The 20,238-nt window shown below is 37.7% G+C and overlaps 1 long non-coding RNA gene and 1 pseudogene across 1 annotated transcript; both read left to right on the forward strand.

The window, feature by feature from the left end:
• The first annotated feature begins 2,437 nt into the window (after positions 1 to 2,437).
• Positions 2,438 to 5,375, forward strand: LOC113274225. Its single transcript, XR_003322875.1, has 7 exons — positions 2,438 to 2,546; positions 2,675 to 2,812; positions 2,910 to 3,420; positions 3,528 to 3,829; positions 4,098 to 4,162; positions 4,480 to 4,559; positions 5,034 to 5,375. It is a non-coding gene; the product is annotated as an uncharacterized LOC113274225 (long non-coding RNA).
• Positions 5,376 to 19,785: 14,410 nt separating this feature from the next.
• On the forward strand, positions 19,786 to 19,885 carry LOC113276812 (annotated as a pseudogene).
• Positions 19,886 to 20,238: the final 353 nt, after the last annotated feature.

The following is a 20,238-nucleotide window of genomic DNA, read 5'->3' on the forward strand; positions in this document are numbered from 1 at the left end:
ATTAGAGAGAAAATTGATCTGTTTTTGTGGGATCTGTTTATGCCGAAAGAATAGAAGAAATCAAAGGGGTTTGAAGGTCCTGATATGGATAATATAACATGGGTTTGGTTCCGATTGATGGATAGAGGAGAAATTAACAAGAATTTCATGAGGAGGAAGTTTGGTCTTTTTTATTCCCTGATTTATGCTTGAATTGGTGTGATTTGAGTTTGTTGTTAGATGAGAATATAGATCTAAAAGTTGTTGTTGCTGGAGAATGTTTTGAGTATGGGTTTACAGAGAAGAAGGAGATTTGAGGTTCGATGGTGGTTGATGTTTAAGGTTTAGAGTTGATGTCGGTGGTTGTTTCAGGATATAAAACAAGGATTTTTGGTGATGTGTTTGCTGATTGAGACTTGGTAGAGGATATTTAACAATTTAATTATGATGACAAGATGGAGACAGGAGTGGCTGCTGTTGAATTAATGAAATGATAGATACAAGGTCGTGAAAGGGTGGGTTTCATAGAATTGGAGACTCGAGCAAAATCAGTGAAGAAATGGGTTGGTTGTGAACAACACTGAGTACTCACTTTGCCGATGGTTTTGTGGTGATGTACGTCCAAGTTAGGTATTGTTCAGGTTCAAAATGATTATGAATGTGGGTTTGTTATGAAATGTAATTTTGCAGGTCAAGAAAGCTATAAGGAGGAGCTAAGAAATCAGCAAAAATCTACCTTCTCACGAACTGAAAATGGAACACAACCTGTTCACAGAATTTCCTGAATGACGAGAACACAGAATGGAACAGGAGAGTGGATGGAGACATCTGTTGTATACTTGAGAGCAACAGGTGGTATTCACGTTCAATTAGGGGAGGCATTTCTACGGGAATTCGAATAGGAGGAAGATAAGAAGTTTTGGAGGTAATTAAAGGAGATCTGTGGCATGAAAATAAATGGGTTCTTGCATTTGAATGAACATGGAGTTTGGTGTTTGTGTGGTGAAAATTGTGTTAGAAGGCAGCAGAGAAGTGAGAGTTTTGTGGTTATGTTGATGAATAAGAAGATGGGTTGCTCAAATTGAGTTTGAAACCATAAGATTTGTTGATTTCAGAAGGATGTTTGATTGATTGTTAGTGCAGAGAAAGATAGCGTTCGCTGCAGAAAGGGTTATGTTGCTCAGAAATGTGGAGAGTTGATGGTTTGAGAGAGAGAATGGTTGTTACAGAGGAGCTGGAGGCACTTGTGGAACTGCAGAGTGGTTGAGGTACTGTGTTAATTGAATGAGTGCAGTTTATAGTGAATTGGTGGGTAAGTTTGATGGCTGAAGGGATGAGCAGGTGGAGTTGTTGATGCAGTGCTGCAGGAGTTGCTGCTGTGTGCATCACTGATTTCAGCTAAAATTGCAGGTATATTGCAGCTGCAGGAATTGATATTAAAAGGCTGGTTGATGTTGGAGTTGTGCTGCAGAGAAGTCATAACTGGTGGTAAATGGGTTTGTGTGTTGCGTCAGAGAATTTTCAAATCTAAGAAAATGGAACAAGCAAGAATTGGCTTTTGTTGTTACAGGAAAGTCTGTGGAGAATAGTTGTCTTGTGTTATTGAATTGAGTAGGAAGACAGAGATTATCGTGCTGGGATGGTCGAAAGAACTGAAGCAGTTGAAGTGCTGCAATGTACAAGTAGTAGCAGGTGGTGTTGCTAGGTGTAGCTGGGAGAACAAATGGTGCTATGAGTCTGAGATGGAATTGCAGGGAGCAGGTGTTAGCAGTGATGTTGCTAGGTGTAGCTGGGAGAACAAATGGTGAAGAGATTAATGTGTATTTTATAGGTTTGAATGATTGGAAATGGGAGGTATTGGTGGAATTGAATCATATTGCAGGGAAAGAGATAGAATATGGTCTTAGAAATCAAGAGGGAGTTTATCTCTGAAGCAGCAGCAAAACGCACACGAGGTGCTTGTTAAAATGCATGAACCGCACAACTCTTGTTCCAGCCTAAACTGAATTAGCTTTGCCGTCAATTAGATACTGCTTTTGATGGATTATATACACACATAGATGAGTTGAACTGAGAATGATGGGTTCTCTTTGCTTCTGAGAATGATGACAGTGAAATGGTCGTGATTACAGTACATACATGGGTTGAACTGAAACCGTTCCCCGATTTAAATCAGTGACACGGACTCAAATCATCGATTCAAAGGACTTCAAAGGAGGAACTGAGTTAAATCAATGATATAACATTAAATCAGTGATACAAAGGACTTTTAGGTCTTTTTAGTTACACCTAACGGTGCTAACTTTCCATCCATCATTTTTGGTCAAAACTTGCCTAGTCTAACAATAAATAAAAAAAGTGGCCTAGATTTGAAAAGCACCAAAAAAAACAGGCCTACTTTTATAAAAAGCCCATTTTCTTTCTCTTTCTCTTTTCTCCTGCCCTTCTTCTTCCTCTCACAGAAACCATCTTCAGTAATCTTCGACGACCTCTTCTCTTCTCTCTTTCTTCTTCCCTGAAGATTCACATCTGTTAATCCAGATTAGGATTTCCATTTCATCATCTATGTAAGTCTTTCATCATCTATTTTAGGGTTTCAGTTTTTCCGATTTTAGGTTTCAGTTTGTTAATCAGATTCTAGGGTTTGCTGTCCAGTTTGTTAATCAAATTTTAGGGTTTCATCATCTAATTTCAGGTTGTTTATGAGAGTTCAGAGTTAGAACTCTTTCATCATCTGATTTTAGGGTTTCATCGTCACCTGCGTAAGCCTCTCTCCACCCTAAGCTAAGCTTACATTAATCGAATTGATCCAGTGAAGCGCTTCAGATCTGAGGTTTGTTATTCCCTTTTCCCCTGAGATGTGAAGTTCTTTAGATTTTTTAATATTCTGCAATATAAACCCTAATCTCTTGTGAGAGTGTCGTTTGCAGTCTGTAATCCTAAATTAGGGTTCAAGTGTTGAAGTTGCAGCTGCTCTAAAAGCTACAAAAAGTGGAGATAGAATTGATGTGTGCTGTATTGATGAGTCTGAGAAGATGAGAAGTAGGGATCTGGTAGGTTATTGTATGATACTGCAACTGTAGAAGATGAATTCTGGTGGTGGATAAGAATCTGGTTTGAATTGAGAAAATGGGTTGCATCTGCAACTCAGTTTTGGAGAAACCAGTGATGGATAATGGGTATTGTGGTCTGCTGGTTGAGAATTGGAGCGATGGATTATGGAGCTTCTGAAGTGCAGTTGCTGGGGTTGCAGTTGAGAATTGAGATTGTACTGTGTGAAGTGTGGAAAGAAGCAATTGCAGGTGATAATAAAGAATGGGAAATTGAGTTATGGAAGAGTGAACGGAACTGAATTACTGTGTGGGCTGAGCTGAACTGAAGTTGATGGTTGAACCGAGTGAAGTCAAGCCATGGCATTGCAGGTGGTATGAACTGATCTTGGTAAGGGTTCGTATTTTTGATTATTGTCAGTTAGATTTTAATCATGTGCAATGCGCGGCGAGATTGTATGAAATTTGTGTTGAGTGGTGGTTGTTTATGGTTTGTAGGTGATGTGGAACATACACATTTGGTGAAGAGATTGGATTTGTGATATTTAACAAGGTGCGTAGTGATATTAAGAAACCAGAAGCAGGTAGATTTGTTTTAGTTACAGTTCTTCTATACTATCATTTAGGTAGTTGATAAATTTCATATGTTTCTCCTTGGATTTCTCCTTTTCTTTTGCACTAATGGATCTCGATTTTAATGTTCCCGGAATAAATCCTGTCACGAGACTTGTGCCTGAAAAATCGATATTGCTGCATGGTAAGGGACACTAATACACTTGGGTTGACAAAAGTTGTCATTGGTATGTTTCATTAAATCATTTACCTTTTCGTCAGGTTTGAGTTGTAGATCAATGCTCCTAGTTCTCTTACTGTAATTCATGATATATTATGATCCAACTTATTTTCTTAATATGGAATTGACTGATAAACCCGGCTCTGAAAATGGTTTTCTTTATAATCTGATAGCATCACTGCGAATATTGAGAACATGGTTTGCTCATTTATTGAGAAGGTGTAGTCCTACGACCCAGTTCCTTATTCATAGTATTTTCTGTTTGCATTTTTCAGGAGAGATCAGTTCAGGGGTCTTGGCAAAGATAGATCTCATGGATAAGGGTACCGACGCTGTTGATGTAAGTTGCTTACTGCCTTGCGGTTCTTCGTTATATTCTCAAACAAATCCTATGGTCATAGAGATGTTTTGTCTTTTATTAGTATCCAAATTACGAGGTGGAAGAGATGTTCCAACCTCCAAATATGATTCAAGGTATTTCTTAAGAATTTAAAGTTCTAAGATTGGTTGACAGGGTAATGTCTTGATTGACATTCTTGGGGTTCACTAGATATTAGAAGGAAAATGGTATCGACTACAGTTCCCTTGGATTGGTGTTGTTAACCGTCACCAAGATAATATTAACAGAAGTGTTGACATGATTGTTGCTTGTCGCAGGGAGTGGGAGTATTCTGCAAGTACCCTTGATAGATGGTGCTCTCCATGTTCGTGCATTATTCCAAGATGCTAAGAAAAAGGTCAGTCTCTTGATAGTTGAACATAGTCCCTTAATACTGAACAACATCTTGGTAGTCACCTGAGGTTCTCGTTAACATGAGTTAAATAGTATTGGATGATTTCTTTTTAGGTCCCCAACCCCATAATACTCATGTCTGTTTCAAAGTCAACGTTGACCTGGAACTTCCAAAGTCTTATAAGTTAGGTGTGTGGCAGATGCTTAAAGTTAAAGCTGATTGCCTCTTTATATGGCTGGCCAGCTGCACATATACTATACCTAGACGGTGTTTAGTTTGTTGTCTCTAGATAAACGCTGAAAATCTACTTATTAGTGACTGTAATCATGTTTTTGAAGTCGGTGAAACTTGATCCACTTCTTAAAAATATAATAGGTGGGTTGCAAAGTGTCTTGAACTGATTTGTATGGTAGATGTTTTCCTTGTGGTGTTTTGTATATGATGAACTAGAGGCTAACTGGTGCTTTGTATTTTCAGGTTCCCGATAGTGGGTCATGGAATTACAAAATCAATGGAGTGAAGCATAACACTGATCTGACGTGTGGGATAAAGCTGGGATCGATGGTGACACTGAGAACATCATCTCATAAGTCCTTTATGATTACATCATACTTTACTATATCCTCTTGTGGGCGTGGATTGACACTACTGACATGTTTACTTTTCATTGAGGTTATGTGGTTCTTGGTAAGTACTGGTAGCCTTTGCTTTGACTCATCTAATTCACATATCTTGATTGCAGGTTTGGTGGGATAGCCTTGGCTTATGAACTATCTATGAACCAATTGGCATCTGATTGTTTCTTTTCAATATTGTAAGTTTGTGAGTTACAATGTAGGAAGTTTCTATGAACTCAGCAAGTTTTTTAACTTAGAATTTGGTACTTGCGAGAAGAATTTTGGTACTTAGAAGAATTGAATGATCTTCTTTGATTGAAAGTTATATGAATTGAATATTCTTATTTGATTGAAAGTTATATGAATTGAATGAATGTGATGGAATGAAAATGGTAGGCAGGTTATTTGAATTCCGGCATATTTCCGGCTGAAAATGAACCGCCGGTTAATATTGACCTGGTCAAAATTGGCCGTATTGACTGATTTTGACCAGGTCAATGTTGACTAGCAGTAATTTTTTTGCTGTTACAAAAATGTTCGTAACGGCTGGAACATGTTACGATTGTCAAGTTACAAAACATTCGTAACGGCTAGAACATGTTACGATTGTCAAGTTACAAAAATTTCGTAACGGCTGCGCCTGATACGACTTGCCACGTAGTAACGGCTTCAGCCTGTTACAGAATCCGTTGCAACCGAAAATTCGTAATGGCTACATTGCCGTTACAAAAAAAAATATAACACCCTTTTTTGAAACAGGCGACAGCCGTTACAACCCATTTTAGTAACGGCTAAGTTCTGTTTCTAATCCCAAAATTTGGTGTAGTGAGATACTGTAGAATCACAAACAATGAGACGAATGTGTTTGTGATTACTTTTCTATCTTGCCTATCGGAGATATAAATCTCGAGCCAATTCTTACAATTTTACTCAACATGATAGAAACAGCAAGATCAGATCACGCAACTACAGAGAAAATAGTTAGGTCTAGCTTCACAATCCCAATAAAGTCTTTAATTCGTTAACCTACAGGGTCTCGAGAGAAACCTAAGGTTAAAGGAGAATCGACTCTAGCTTATGCAACTAATAACACACATAAGTGTGGGGATTAGGTTTCCCAGTTGCTAGATTTCTCCTTTATATAGTTTTCATATCAGGGTTTGCAATCTTAGTTACCTTGGTAACAAAGCATTCAATATTCACCGTTAGATGAAAAACCTGATTCAACCAAGCTAACATCTTTTAACCGTTACATCGAACTTAGCTTGTTACACACAAATGAAAAGTGCCCTCATTTAGGTTTCTGTAACCGTACCTAAACGTGTAAACCATGTTGGCTCAACAATAGTAAATCGAGGTTAACCATATGATCACTCTCATATCAACCTTATTCATCTTAACCATAACTAGTTCAAATGACTCAAATGAAACTAGTTAGAGAGTTGTTCAACTGCTTAGATCTCATAGAAGTATATAACACACAATTGAAGCAAAATCGATTTTGATTCACTCGAATAAATTCATAAACATCATAGCCACGGTTTGTAAAAGATTGCATTCCTTATTATATAAATGTTTTATTTCATGAACAAACCGATTTTTGAAAGTAACCATCTTAAGTATGCAAACGGGTACGCGTACTTAAGTAGCCGGATTGAGTTTATTTTTTACTTCCAAACTCCAGCAGAAATTCACGGACGTGAAACTTCCGCCAGTATGCATACGAGTACGCATACTTACCCAGATTTCCAACAACCGCCGGTACGCATACGGGTACGCATACTTTAGGTTCTCGGTTTTGGACTTTTACACAAATGTGAGAACACACTATGTTTATATCCAAACATGGTTACTTGTTCTAAACTCTCATTTCAATCATTGAAACTTTCTTAGAGGATGTTAAAATAGTTGTTATCCACAAACTATTTTCATCAAAGCGATTTTCAGGTTATTGAAATAATCAATATGACTTTCGTCACAAGTAAAGATGAACTTGGCTAAAGTGAAATCTTACCAACACATATTTCGAGAAATATGTAAGCGAGTTAAACTCGGCTCGAAACAATAAATTGTTCCACATATTCAAAAATTATCCAACATAATATGTGCGACCCAATTCTTTTGCAATCCTCACCACATTTACTAGGGCTTCTTGGTGAGGATGCACTTCCAACACAATCAGGTTGTGTTGAGGAGAATAAAATCTTGCTCACCACAGGTATTTGAAACAAAATAATGCATGGACTCTAGGAATTTAACAACTTCCTTGAAACTTTCAATAACTGTTCCATACCTTTTTAAGATGTTATCCCTTGTCGAACTCTTATCTAGGAGATCCTTCTTAATAACACTCGTTGGTTTATTGATCTTCTTTGGTACCCATTTCTGAGCAGCTTTTGGAGCAACGTATTTATTTTTCTCCCCAATATAATTGTGAAACTTATTGGAGGGAACACTAGAAGAACTGATATTATGAGACTCAGTTTTTCTCCAGTTTGGAACATCAGATCTTGTCATCTTAACAATCAGATCTGGTTTTATCTCGTTTAAGAAATCTGCAATTCCTTTGCAAGTGACCTGGTTTTCCACAACAAAAGCAATGTTTAGTAGAATGGAAAAAGTTATGTTTAGTGTTACCTGAATGTGTATGTGCTCGCTCTGGAACTTGATAGAATTTATTTTTTTCGTCGTTAGCAGTTGGAAGAGATACTTCACTTTTGAGAAAGATGTGTGTGGTGATTTCTCTCCAAATATTCATAATATTTCTTGTGCTCTAAACTATGTTTGCTGAGCTAAACATAAGTTTTTACTTAAGCTAATAAATTTAAATCATGAGAAATTTACATAGGTACATGTAAGTTAATTTTTGTAGAGTGAACATTTTCTTATCAAAAATAGATAATGGGTCGTGAACCGTAAGGAATTTTTCAAAATGCCTTTGGAAAAACTCTTTAGGGTTTGGTGTTTCTGGTGATTTATATTCCTTTGTGATCAAAATGTCTTTCACCATCTTTTCTTTGAAAAATACAGAATCATGGATCTTGTAATCGGAGGTACCACAAAAAGGGATGCAGTAGAAGCAGTTAATGTGTATCTATGTGAAGGAATCTAATCTTCAATAAAGAAAAATGAGAAGTCTACGAATGATGAAAAGGTTTTTTGATGCGTGTCGTAACCACAACAAATTAATTAATATTTTTCCACCTAATTAACAAGTAATATAGTGTAGTCAAGTTCGTTCCTACGAGGAGCAAGAGGTTTTAGTTGTTTAGTTGTCACAAAAAGGGGGGATTGGTTTTAGATTTTATAAAGTAATAAAAGAATAAACAAAAAGCAATTAAGAAAATAAAGTTGAAATCAATAAGAGAGATTAGATCAAGGAATCCTTCTTCGTTGCAAAACAATGATTCAAGTTATGTTCTTTTCCACTTTTTATTAGTCACAAATTATCACCAACCGTAGGTAAAGCAGCTAGCTCAGTGCTAAACCCCTAAATCCCTAATATTACCGGATAAGGAAGTTCTCGACTACCGGATTCAATTCACCAAACCACCTAGAAGTAGCTCACTCAAGATGTAATTTAGTTAAACGCATTAAGATTTATGAATTTATTAGGTTGATATTAGTAGTTAGACTCTTAGATCAAGGTCTACTTGCTAACGTTGTTTCCACACACAATTGCTCAACGGAATCCCTCCGCAAGGTATCGTGTTTTCTACTTGTGTAAAGAGTCAAGAAACGATTACTTATCCCCTAAGTTTCACTAGCTTTAGATCAATTAACAAATCAATTTAGTTGGCCTCCTAAACAATCTATCAATCAACCATGAATATATAAACATTCCTATTAGTAAAAACAAACGATAATCATGTGAAAAACTTCAAAGTAGATTTAAAAACAAAACTCAAAACATGTTAAGAACTAGGAATTCATCCTCAATCAATAAGAAAATTAGCTACTCATGTTTTTGAAATTCACACAAATAATTAAAGGGAGAATTTTTTAAAGTTCACACAAATAATTAAAAGAAGAATTTTCAAAGTAAGCAAAAACACAAGTGTTGTGTGTGTAGAGAGGTGTGTAAGTCGTGTAATGAACTTCTCTATTTATAGGCTTCAATGCTCTTGCAATCCACTTAGGAATAGAATCCCTTTCCTTTTGTAGCTCAACTTCCAAATCCTTGTCTTTGTAAAACTATCCCACCTTCTCCTTCCAAATTCAAGCCCAATTCCTCAAACCCATTCCAATTCTAGGTCTTCACACCCCATGAGAGAAACTCATACAAAAATCTGTTATTTTGGTCGCCGGGAAAATCCTAGAATCACCGGAATCCGTCCGGAAAAGTCACCGCCGTCCACCTGAAATGTCATCTCTGATAACAGAATATTATCTGCTTAACAGTCAGACTGGTCAACCGTCAGTCAACAAGTCAAAGGGAGGAGGAGTCAGCCATCTTGAATCAGCTTCTCAGTCAGTCTTACTGAGCTTACTGGTCTAAATTACAGGTCTGGATCGGTTAACGGACTCGCTGAGTTAACTCGTAGGTATAAAATTCGACATAGTTCCGTTTATTTTCTGGCTATTCCCGGCTGAATTCAGGCCTCACTTCTCTTCAGTTCCTGCACAACCTGTATCCTAACATTCATCTAAATTGTCAAGCATTCATTCTTGCACACCAGTCAGCACCAACACTGAAACTCACCATTGCATTTTCCAAACACAGGTCACAATCCCTGCAATCTAAGCTCATATGCATCTGCTCATTAGACATTGCCTTCAGATCCTCTCCAGTCACTTATATCTCAGGCACTCAAATGCAGCTCTAGCCATCATCTTCATCTCACATTAAATCATCACCTGCAATTCCACCATCAGAACCAAGCCACTGCCAACTGAAATACACCACCAACAATAACTAGCTGACTGCATTTGAGCCATAAACCACATTCCATCTGCAATGTTGCAGCACACAGTAGCATCAATTCTGTACAAGCTCAAGTATTGAACCTGCACCACCAGTTCCTGCTCCATTCATTAATCTGGTGACTTAGCATATTTGAATTCCCTTTTCTGTTGTGTTCTTCTTTTTCTCCAAAATCAACAGTAGCAACAACTCTTCTTCCCTGTATTAATCCTAACATACATCTAATTGATTCATCTGCAGCATCAGTAGCAGATTTGCTACCACCCATTCTTGCTCCTGCAGCACCAATACCCATTCATAAACTCTTCACCAAAGACCACCGTCGATCTCTTATTTTCTCCATCTATAACAACCAACAACACCACCTAATCTCCTCCATACAGGCTAACCACAGATCCCATAACAGCTTCAGTTCAAACTTGCATCACAGACCACCAATACCAGTTGCTCCACCAACAATTCCATCTTCACACCGGCAACAGAAAGACCACAAATCATCAACACCTTCATCTGATTTCTTAGATCGACAACAACATTAACTCAAACCTTTATTTCTTCCTTGTCAGATTCAGCCTTCAATTCACAGCAAAACTCAAATTAATCACAAACCCATCTTAGCAGCAGCACCAGTTCTCTCTCAGATTCATCTTCATCTGCTCATCTCTCTTCCAAACAGAGATGAGAAATCACTTGTATTCTTCAATTGACAGAACCCAATCTTAATTTCATCTCAGGAACCCTAATTTCATGTGTCTGCAATTTCTTCAACAGCAACATAGTGATCTCGAGACAAAACCCATCTCTATCTCAGCTTCAATTTCTTACTCGAATATCACAGCAGCAGTTAGGTTCTTCACTAATCTTTCAAAACCCATCTTTAATTAACTCACATATTCAAACCAAGAACCCATTTTGAATCAAACTCTATACTGTTTTGTTCTTCAATTTCAGTTATCGGACTCCATTTCTCGATTTCTTCATATCTTCTCGATCTGTTCTCTCGGAAGTAACAGCAGCAGCTGCTGCCTCTTTTCTTTTTTTTTTCTCTGATTTTAAGTTGCAAATGATTGGGATGAATGAGAGACATCTCTCTCGAATTTAGGTTTAGGGTAAGGCTGGATAATGACACCCGGTCACTTCTGATAAGGGTTAACCAAAGTCCAGCCCCTTATCTTCAGCTGATCTGTATTTAGTACTCCTTCAAGTAGAGTTTCCCCTTAAAACTGAATGGACTCCAGATAGTGTTCGCCTATGAAATTACAATATTGCCCATTTCGCACAAATTGGGTGATTTCTTCTTCTTTTCCTCTGTGCGACTCCAGAGTACCTAATAACTCAAAAACATGCGTAAAATACATAATTTACAAGAAAATAGCAGAGAAAGCATAAACAGTAAATAATAAATAGGATGTATTCTACACCTTGTCAAATTCCCCCACACTTAGATTTTGCTAGTCCTCGAGCAAATCAAACTACAACTTACAACTTCAAAGCGTTCCAGCGTCCCAAGCATCCAAAGAGTTATGAGGACATAGAGTTTCTGCATGCTAGTAATAAGAAGTTAGAAATACCAAAGAACATATCCTCATTCTTAAATGTTGAGTGAGAAATAACCACACCATATGAGAGAATGCGTGTTTGAAATCCGAACCCTTATCTTGTATGGTCAGGCCTTGCCCTTTACTAGAAAAATAAACGTCTGTATTCAGTCCTCAACATATATGCATACGAAGGAGTCCAGTAACTCGCTGACAGGGGATTCGCGAGTGTTTGGAATCTTACCTCCCGTTCCAGACGGGGGATGAATCGGTTGTAGTCGAATCGTGCCACTGACTCCAATGTCAAGTGTACGAACCCAAGGTATAGAGACAATATCGTAATTGTCCCCCTTCTCTGCAAACAGTTTATATTTAAAGTACCCTTCCGTAGGGTAATAAAAAAAATAATGTCCCAAAGTCCAAAAAGAAAAGAAAAATTACAAAAATAATAAACCCTAATACAGTTTTTTTTTTTCTAAAAGAAAATAAACAAACCCTAAACTAAAATTGTCTAAAATAAAATTGTCTTCTTTTCTGTTCTTTTTGCTTTAATCTTTAGCTCCAAGTATTTATGAAATCACCAAACTCTTTGGCTCAATTTTCTTTATGATCCAGAGCCTGTAGACACAAGATAAATACCCAAAAACATAAAAAAGAACAAAAATAATAACAAAAGAAATAAAAAATAAATAAATAAATCTAAAACCCTAAAAACAAGTCCGCGTCGGCGGCGCCAAAAATTGATGTGATTTGTAGATAGCGGTAAAAAGTGATTCGATTCTCGAACTTGTGAAGGATGACTTTAGACTTAAATTCAAAACCAGATAGAAAACTCACTAATAATTATAACAAACACTGACAAAGTTGGTATCAATATTAAAAGAACACCGAGGCTAAGATTCCACTATTTTCCAAGTTCAAAGTGATTTGGTCCAAATATTTATATTCATGCAATTTTCTCGTTTAATTTGATTCTAAAATATTGCAACTAATAGATTTTCAAAAGTAATAATTGTAAATACCAAGTATGAAGCATCAAGAGTCTATAAACTAAGCATACTCCATCAAAATAGACCACAATCACTCAAATAAAAATCATATTCAATAATCGTTCAAGGCAAATAATCATAATAATAATTGCAATAAATTAAATACAACAGATTGTACCGCTTTTTGTTGGAAAAATAGCTTCCTCTATCGCCTCAGCAATGGGGTTTAGCTCCTCATATTAATCATGATATCAAAATAATTGTTGATGGCTCAAAAGATGATTAAACAGAGATTTACAACGCCGTAAGTGTGTTACAAACGTCACTGTTACAGGATTTTAAGACTGTTAAACAACGATAGTGATCTGCTTTAGTAATATAACGACTGCTATTGGGTGTAATATGTTCTTCGTGTTCTTCCTCTTCAGCAGCAGCAGCAGAATATTGTATTTTTCCTGCAACTCGATCTCTGGAGCTCTCTATTCTCCTCTAAACTTCTCCTAAGGTTTCGTACTTCTTATATGACTTATCCCCCTGGTTTTATAGGCCACAGCTCGATTAAATCTCCCCCAAAATCTTGGTTTATCTCCACAGCAAGTTTCAGAGTTTTCTTTCTTCCAAACTCTCTTCACGTGTATTTGACCTCTCCCAATACTTCCAAACTCTTTATTAGATAACTACGAATGTTGGGGAATCTTTTCTGGCCTTTAATCTCCCTGAATTGTCGAAAAATACTCCAACAGCAACCCGTGACCACAACACCTCTGTTTCCTTCTCCCGGTTGATCTAACCCAATTCATTCGATCCAATCACATATACCGACCCTGTTATGCTCTAGGAAGTCCAGCCCAACAAAAATCCGAGATTGAATCTCCTTAAATCTTCCCAAGAATGCGAACCCTAATCTGCATGCATGCTGGTTTGTTTTCCCGCCATAAACCAGAATTCAAATAATGAAGATGGTTTCCCCCTATCCAGAGTAGGGGTGCCTTTAGCAGGTGCCTGTGGGTGTCGTGGGGGGCCCTTATCCAAAATGTGGGTCCAAAATCCATTCTCCGGGTTCTTAGACAACTTTTCGAGCCAATTTTTTCCAAAAATGTTTTTGGCCAAAAATACCTACAAATAAATAAAACACCATAATAAGTACAAAAATGAGCCTAACAATATATAGAATCAAGACAAATCAGACACAAAAATGTGTCTATCAAATACCCCCAAACCTATTATTTGCTAGTCCTCGAGAAAATAAAATAAAAAAAATCCTAACTCACTGTCGCAGGCATCGTCGATTGCATTTAGCGTATGCAATAATCCTTTAAACCCCTAGTGTCTCTAGTGGCGGAGTGTTGTCTCCGGAGGGCTTACCAGAGGTATACCCACAAAACCTTTATACTCCAGACCCTAGCTATCTACACAGAACCTTGGAAGGCACTAAAGAATCTCCTTGGTTGGCATACTTATTGACTACAGGAAGTACCCTGATGCGAAATTCCAATTGTTGTACACGAGTTCGCACTCAAGCATACTAAAATTCATATAAAGTGACAGAGCTCTACTCAGATAGTCGCATCCAAACTCAGAATCAAACAAATCACATGGATAGATTAAGAAGATGGATATAGAAAAACATAGATGGTTTTGATGTTGACTAAGGTGAACGGTGTTTCTCATATCTGTCTGAAGGCCACTGCCATAATGAACCTATCCTAATGGACTGAGATACCGGTCTGACTAATATCAACACACTGGCATATACAAGGGTACCAGTGGTCGATAATCCTAACTCTAGGTCAACACAACTGGCATATACAAGGGTTCCAGTGGTCGACTTTATTGAATTTATTCCAGTTGGTCTGATGGTCTGGTCTCAATTTCTCTTTTCTTTTTCTCATCTCAATCACTCTATTTCACCCTAGCAATGGTAACAACTTGAATCGTGAGCCCCACCTAATCACTTAGAGAAACATATTTTAAAAAGAAAAGTAAAATAAAAATAGAAGTGAAAAGGACTCAATGAGATATGGCGAAACTACCATGTTATTTCTAACACCTGAGCTCTGTGCTTTTGTGAATAGACTCTTTAGATGTTTCCATCTAATCAGATTGGTCCCTCAACTCCTACAACCAAAATGCTTCCATCCACTTAGATTGGATAGTGCCATCCTTAATAAGGGTAAATTTCTAGGCTCTGGAGTTTATTTATTGCAACGAAAAGGTAACAAAAAGTTCTACCCCACCCAAAAACTTAAATCTAACATTGTCCTCAATGTTTCTAATTAAATAACAATACCAAAAATATAAGTAACATGAGGAAATAGTAAAGAGAGAAGTAAGAAAGATAGTACTTGGGTCAAGTGTAACCAAAAACCTACAAAAATAATATACAACATACAAAATCGCCTCGATGGTCAATCAAGGTAAACATGGTCTTCTAGAGGGACCTCCTCAACATCACCTGTAGGAAAAGGCTCTATAAAGGGCTTCAATCGCTGACTGTTAACCTTCGAAGAATTACTACCATCTGGTGTCTCAATCTCAACAGCGCCATGAGAAAAAACAGTACGGACCACAAAAGGACCGGTCCATCGAGAGCGCAACTTCCCGGGGAATAGATGCAACCGAGTGTCATATAGAAGAACTTTTTGACCTGGAGAAAATGACTTTTGTAAAATATTCCTATCATGCACAAGTTTCATTTTGTTATTATACTCCTTAGCACTATCGTATACATCTCTACGAATCTCGTCCAACTCATTGAGCTGGAGCTTTCTTTGAGCTCCTGCCTTGTCAAGTGAAAAGTTTAAGTTCTTAATAGCCCAATAGGCTCGATGCTCTAACTCAAAAGGCAGGTGACATGCCTTGCCAAATACTAAACAATAAGGTGACATTCCAATGGGCGTTTTAAATGCAGTACGGTAAGCCCATAAGGCATCAGTAAGCCTCGACGACCAGTCTTTCCTATTTGGATTAAATGTTTTCTCTAGAATACGTTAATTTCCCTATTGGAAACCTCTACCTGACCACTAGTCTGAGGGTGATATGGGGTTGCTACTTTATGGGTAATACCGTATTGTTTCATTAAAAGAGCAAACGGTCTATTACAAAAGTGTGAACCTCCATCACTAATTATAGCTCGCGGCGTACCAAAACGTGTAAGTATATTCTCTTTCAAAAACTGGACTACGACCCTGTGGTCATTTGTTTTACACGGAACCGCCTCAACCCACTTAGACACATAGTCTACAGCGACAAGTATAAAAAGATAACCAAACAAAATAGGAAATGAACCCATAAAATCAATGCCCCACACATCAAAGACCTCAATCACTAAAATAGGGTTCAAAGGCATCATATTTCTAAGAGAAATGGCTCACAAGAAACACAATGACTATGGGAATCTTTAAACAACGAAGGCCAGTAAAATCCACACTGCAAAATCTTAGCAGCAGTCTTCTTAGCACTAAAATGAACCCCACATGCATGTTCATGACAAAATGAGATAATATTAGACTGGTCACTCTCAGATACACATCTCCTAATAATCTGGTCCGGACAATACTTAAACAGATAACGATCGTCCCAAAAGAAATGCTTAACCTCGGCTAAAAACCTAGAACGATCTTGCTTACCCCAATGTTGAGGCATTCGACCAGTAACAAGATAATTCACTATATTTGCATACCAAGGTGATTGGGAAACAGAGAACAATTGTCCATCAGGAAACTATCCCTTATAGGAAGAGAATTATTAGGGGAACTAACAACTAGCCTAAAAAAGTGGTCTGCTACCACATTCTCTGCACCCTTTTTGTCTCTAATGTCTGGACAAAATTCTTGTAACAAAAAGATCCATCTAATCAATCTAGTTTGGTATCCTTCTTAGACAAAAGGTATTTCAAAGCAACATGATCAGTATAGATTACGATCTTAGAACCTAATAAATAGGATTTAAACTTATCCAAGGCAAACACGATGGCTAGCAATTCCTTCTCGGTAGTTGTATAGTTCATTTGGGCATCATTCAGAGTTTTTCTAGCATAATAAATCACATGGAGTAATTTGTTTTCTCTCTGACCTAGCACAACGCCTATAGCATAAACTGAAGCATCACACATAATTTCAAAGGGTAGGTTCCAGTTAGGTGCCTGGACTATCGGGGCAGTAGTGAGTAAAGTCTTAAGATTATCAAAAGCCTTTAAGCAAACATCATCAAAGACAAACTTAACATCTTTTGCAAGCAAATTTCAAATAGGTCTAGAAACAAGCTAAAATCCTTAACGAATCGACGGTAAAAACCTGCATGCCCTAAGAATGACCTAATATATTTTACGGTTTTTGGGACCTGTAGAGTCTTAATAAGGTCAATTTTGTCTTTGTCTACCTCTATACCCTTTGAAGAAACGATGTGCCCTAAGACAATTCCTGATTCAACCATGAAATGGCATTTTTCCCAATTAAGCACTAAATTCTTTTCTTTACACCTAGTCAACACTAATGTAAAATGATGCAAGCACTCATCAAAAGATGAACCAAATACTGAAAAATCATCCATAAAGACCTTTAAAAACCGTTCTACCATATCAGAAAATATGCTCATCATACAACGCTGAAAAGTCGCAGGGGCATTATATAACCCGAAAGGCATGCGTCTATACGCAAAGGTACCAAAGGGACAGGTAAAGTGGTTTTCTCTTGGTCTTCTGGGGCAATAACGATCTGATTATAACCGGAGTAGCCATCTAAGAAGCAATAGTGACTATGTCCAGCTAATATCTCTAGCATTTGGTCGATAAAAGGAAGGGGAAAGTGATCCTTCCTTGTGACCTTGTTCAATTTCCTATAGTCAATACACATACGCCATCCCGTGGTCACTCGGGTTGGGATTAATTCATTATTATCATTCTGGACTACAGTGATACCTGATTTCTTGGGGACAACCTGAACAGGGCTGACCCACTTACTGTCTGAAATTGGGTAAATAATACCCGCATCTAACAACTTAAGCACCTCTTTTCGAACTACCTCTTTCATGTTAGGGTTCAGTCGACGTTGCATCTCCCTAGAAGGTTTGGAGTCTTCCTCTAAATGAATCTGATGCATACACACAGTAGGACTTATACCCTTAATGTCTGTTATAGTCCACCCTAAAGCTTCCTTATGGTCTTGACGTACTTTTACTAGCCTACTTTCCTGATCACTATCCAAATCGGAAGCTACAATCACAGGTAAAGTCTCAGATGGGCCTAAAAACACATACTTTAGAGTATCGGGTAGTGGTTTAAGATCCAACTGTGGGGGCTCTTCTAAAGAAGGAATTAGGGTAGTCTCAGAAACTGGTAACGATTCGAACCTAGATTTCCATCTATCAGTGTCTAACACAGGGGTAGAATCTAATAGAGCATTCACTTGTTCAATAGTATTATCGTCATCAAAATCTAAACCAAAATGGGATAGACAACTTTCTAATGGGTCTTCAAATAAAATGTTTGGTAATGACTTCTGAACTAAGGCTTCTTTCATGTTCACCTCTTCAACACATGTGTCATCTAGCTCATAAGGTAGCCTAATGACATTAAAAATGTTCATCTCTATAGTCATATTACCAAAAGATAAATTCATCACACCATTTCGACAGTTAATGATCGCATTCGACGTAGCTAAAAACGGGCGACCTAAAATCACAGGTATCTGGTTCTCTGGGTCAGGGACAGGTTGAGTATATAGGACCACGAAATCCACTGGATAGATAAACTTGTCGACCTCAATAAAGACATCCTCAATAACACCTCGAGGAATTTTAACAGACCTATCAGCTAACTGCAGTGTTTTATCTGAGTAGGTTTCATTTCACCAAGTCCTAGCTGTAAGTACACATGGTACGAAAGTAGGTTCACACAGGCTCCTAAGTCAAGTAAAGCTTTTTCTACCCGGTGTTTACCTATTGTACAAGCAATGGTAGTGGAACCTGGGTCTTTGTACTTTGGAGTTGTAGTATTTTGAATAATTGAACTTACGAGACTAGCTAAAAAGGCTTTATTATGGACGCTAAGTTTTCGCTTTCGCGTACACATATCCTTAAGGAACTTGGCATAAGCAGGAATTTTCCTAATTGCATCTAATAAAGGAAGGTTTATGGTAACTTGCTTAAAAACCTCCAATATGTCATTAAAGTTTGATTCCTTCTTTGTTGGTACTAATAGCTGAGGAAATGGGGCTCTAGGCACAGAATCAGACCTCTCAGGAACTGAGTTGGCATCATCAGAAATTTTATCAGTTTCCTTAGCTAGTGGTCCTGAGGGGTGAACTACAGTATGTTCACTATTGGGCATGGTTACCTGATTGTCTACTATTCTACCACTCCTAAGGTTCTAATAGCATTCAATTGATTCGATGGTTTTGTACCTACTTCATGAACTCCTCTAGGATTGGGATTAGTCTGACTAGGGAACCTACCATTATCTCTGTCACTTAAGGTCTTAGCTATTTGGCCGACTTGAAGTTCTAACTTAGCAAGGCTCTGAGCATTAGTTTGAAAATTCTGCTTGGTTTCCTGTTGAAAACTAACATGGCTCTGTGCTAACATTTCCTGAGTTTTTGATAACATCTTAATAGATTCCTCTAAGCTAGTCTTTTTATTTTCTGGGCCTGATGTATTCCTAGTGTAGCCAAAACCTGGGAAAACATTAGAATTATTAGACTGACCCTGACTCTGGCCCTTAGACCATGAAAAGTTCGGATGGTTTCTCCAACCAGGATTATAGGTTTCTGAATATGGGTCAAACTTCTGACGATTATCAAACCTAGTGTTATTATATAGAGCATTGGCTTGCTCTTCATTATTCTGGCCTTCCCAAAAAGGCTCAAATCTACCACTAGTGTTACCCACTTCTAAAGCATCTAACCTTTTCGCTATAGCAACAATTTTGGCATCTGATTCATAGCCTCCTTCTACCTATTAACGTTTCCTCTGCCGAGAAGAATTATTTTCTGGGGTCCCCTACTACTTTCTTATTGTTGGGTCTTTTCGGCGACTTCAGGCAAATATGTCATCGCGTCATCAACTGTTTGGTTCTCAAATTCACCAGTACACATAGATTCTACTGTGGTTGTGGTGGGATAATCTAAACCCTCATAAAGGATCTGAACTAACCTAACCTTCTCTAAACCATGATGAGGACATTGGTCTAATAAATCATTGAACCTTTCCAAATACCTATACAAAGTTTCTCCCTCCTATTGAGAAAACATGCAGATTTGCGTCCTATAGACGATGTTTTGTGCCTAGGGAAAACTTGTTCAAAAAGGAAGATGTAAGTTGTTCATACGTTTCGATTGACCCGGAAGCCAAATTAGATAGCCACGATTTAGCTTTATCTTTCAGGGAAAAGGGGAATAACCTAAGTTTCAAAGCATCATCATCTAGGTTTTTAATCCTGAGGGTACTACAAATTTCCTCAAAGTCCCTAACATGGAAATAGGGGTTTTCATTTTCTTTCCCTAAAAAGATTGGGAGCAGCTGTAAGGTCCCATATTTAAGTTCATAAGTTGCTTCCGTCTCAGCTAACCTGATACATGAGGGACAAGTAGTCCTAGTTGGATTCAACAAAGCTTTCAA

Source organism: Papaver somniferum, chromosome 4 (genome assembly GCF_003573695.1).
Source record: "Papaver somniferum cultivar HN1 chromosome 4, ASM357369v1, whole genome shotgun sequence".
Taxonomy (NCBI): Eukaryota; Viridiplantae; Streptophyta; class Magnoliopsida; order Ranunculales; family Papaveraceae; genus Papaver; species Papaver somniferum.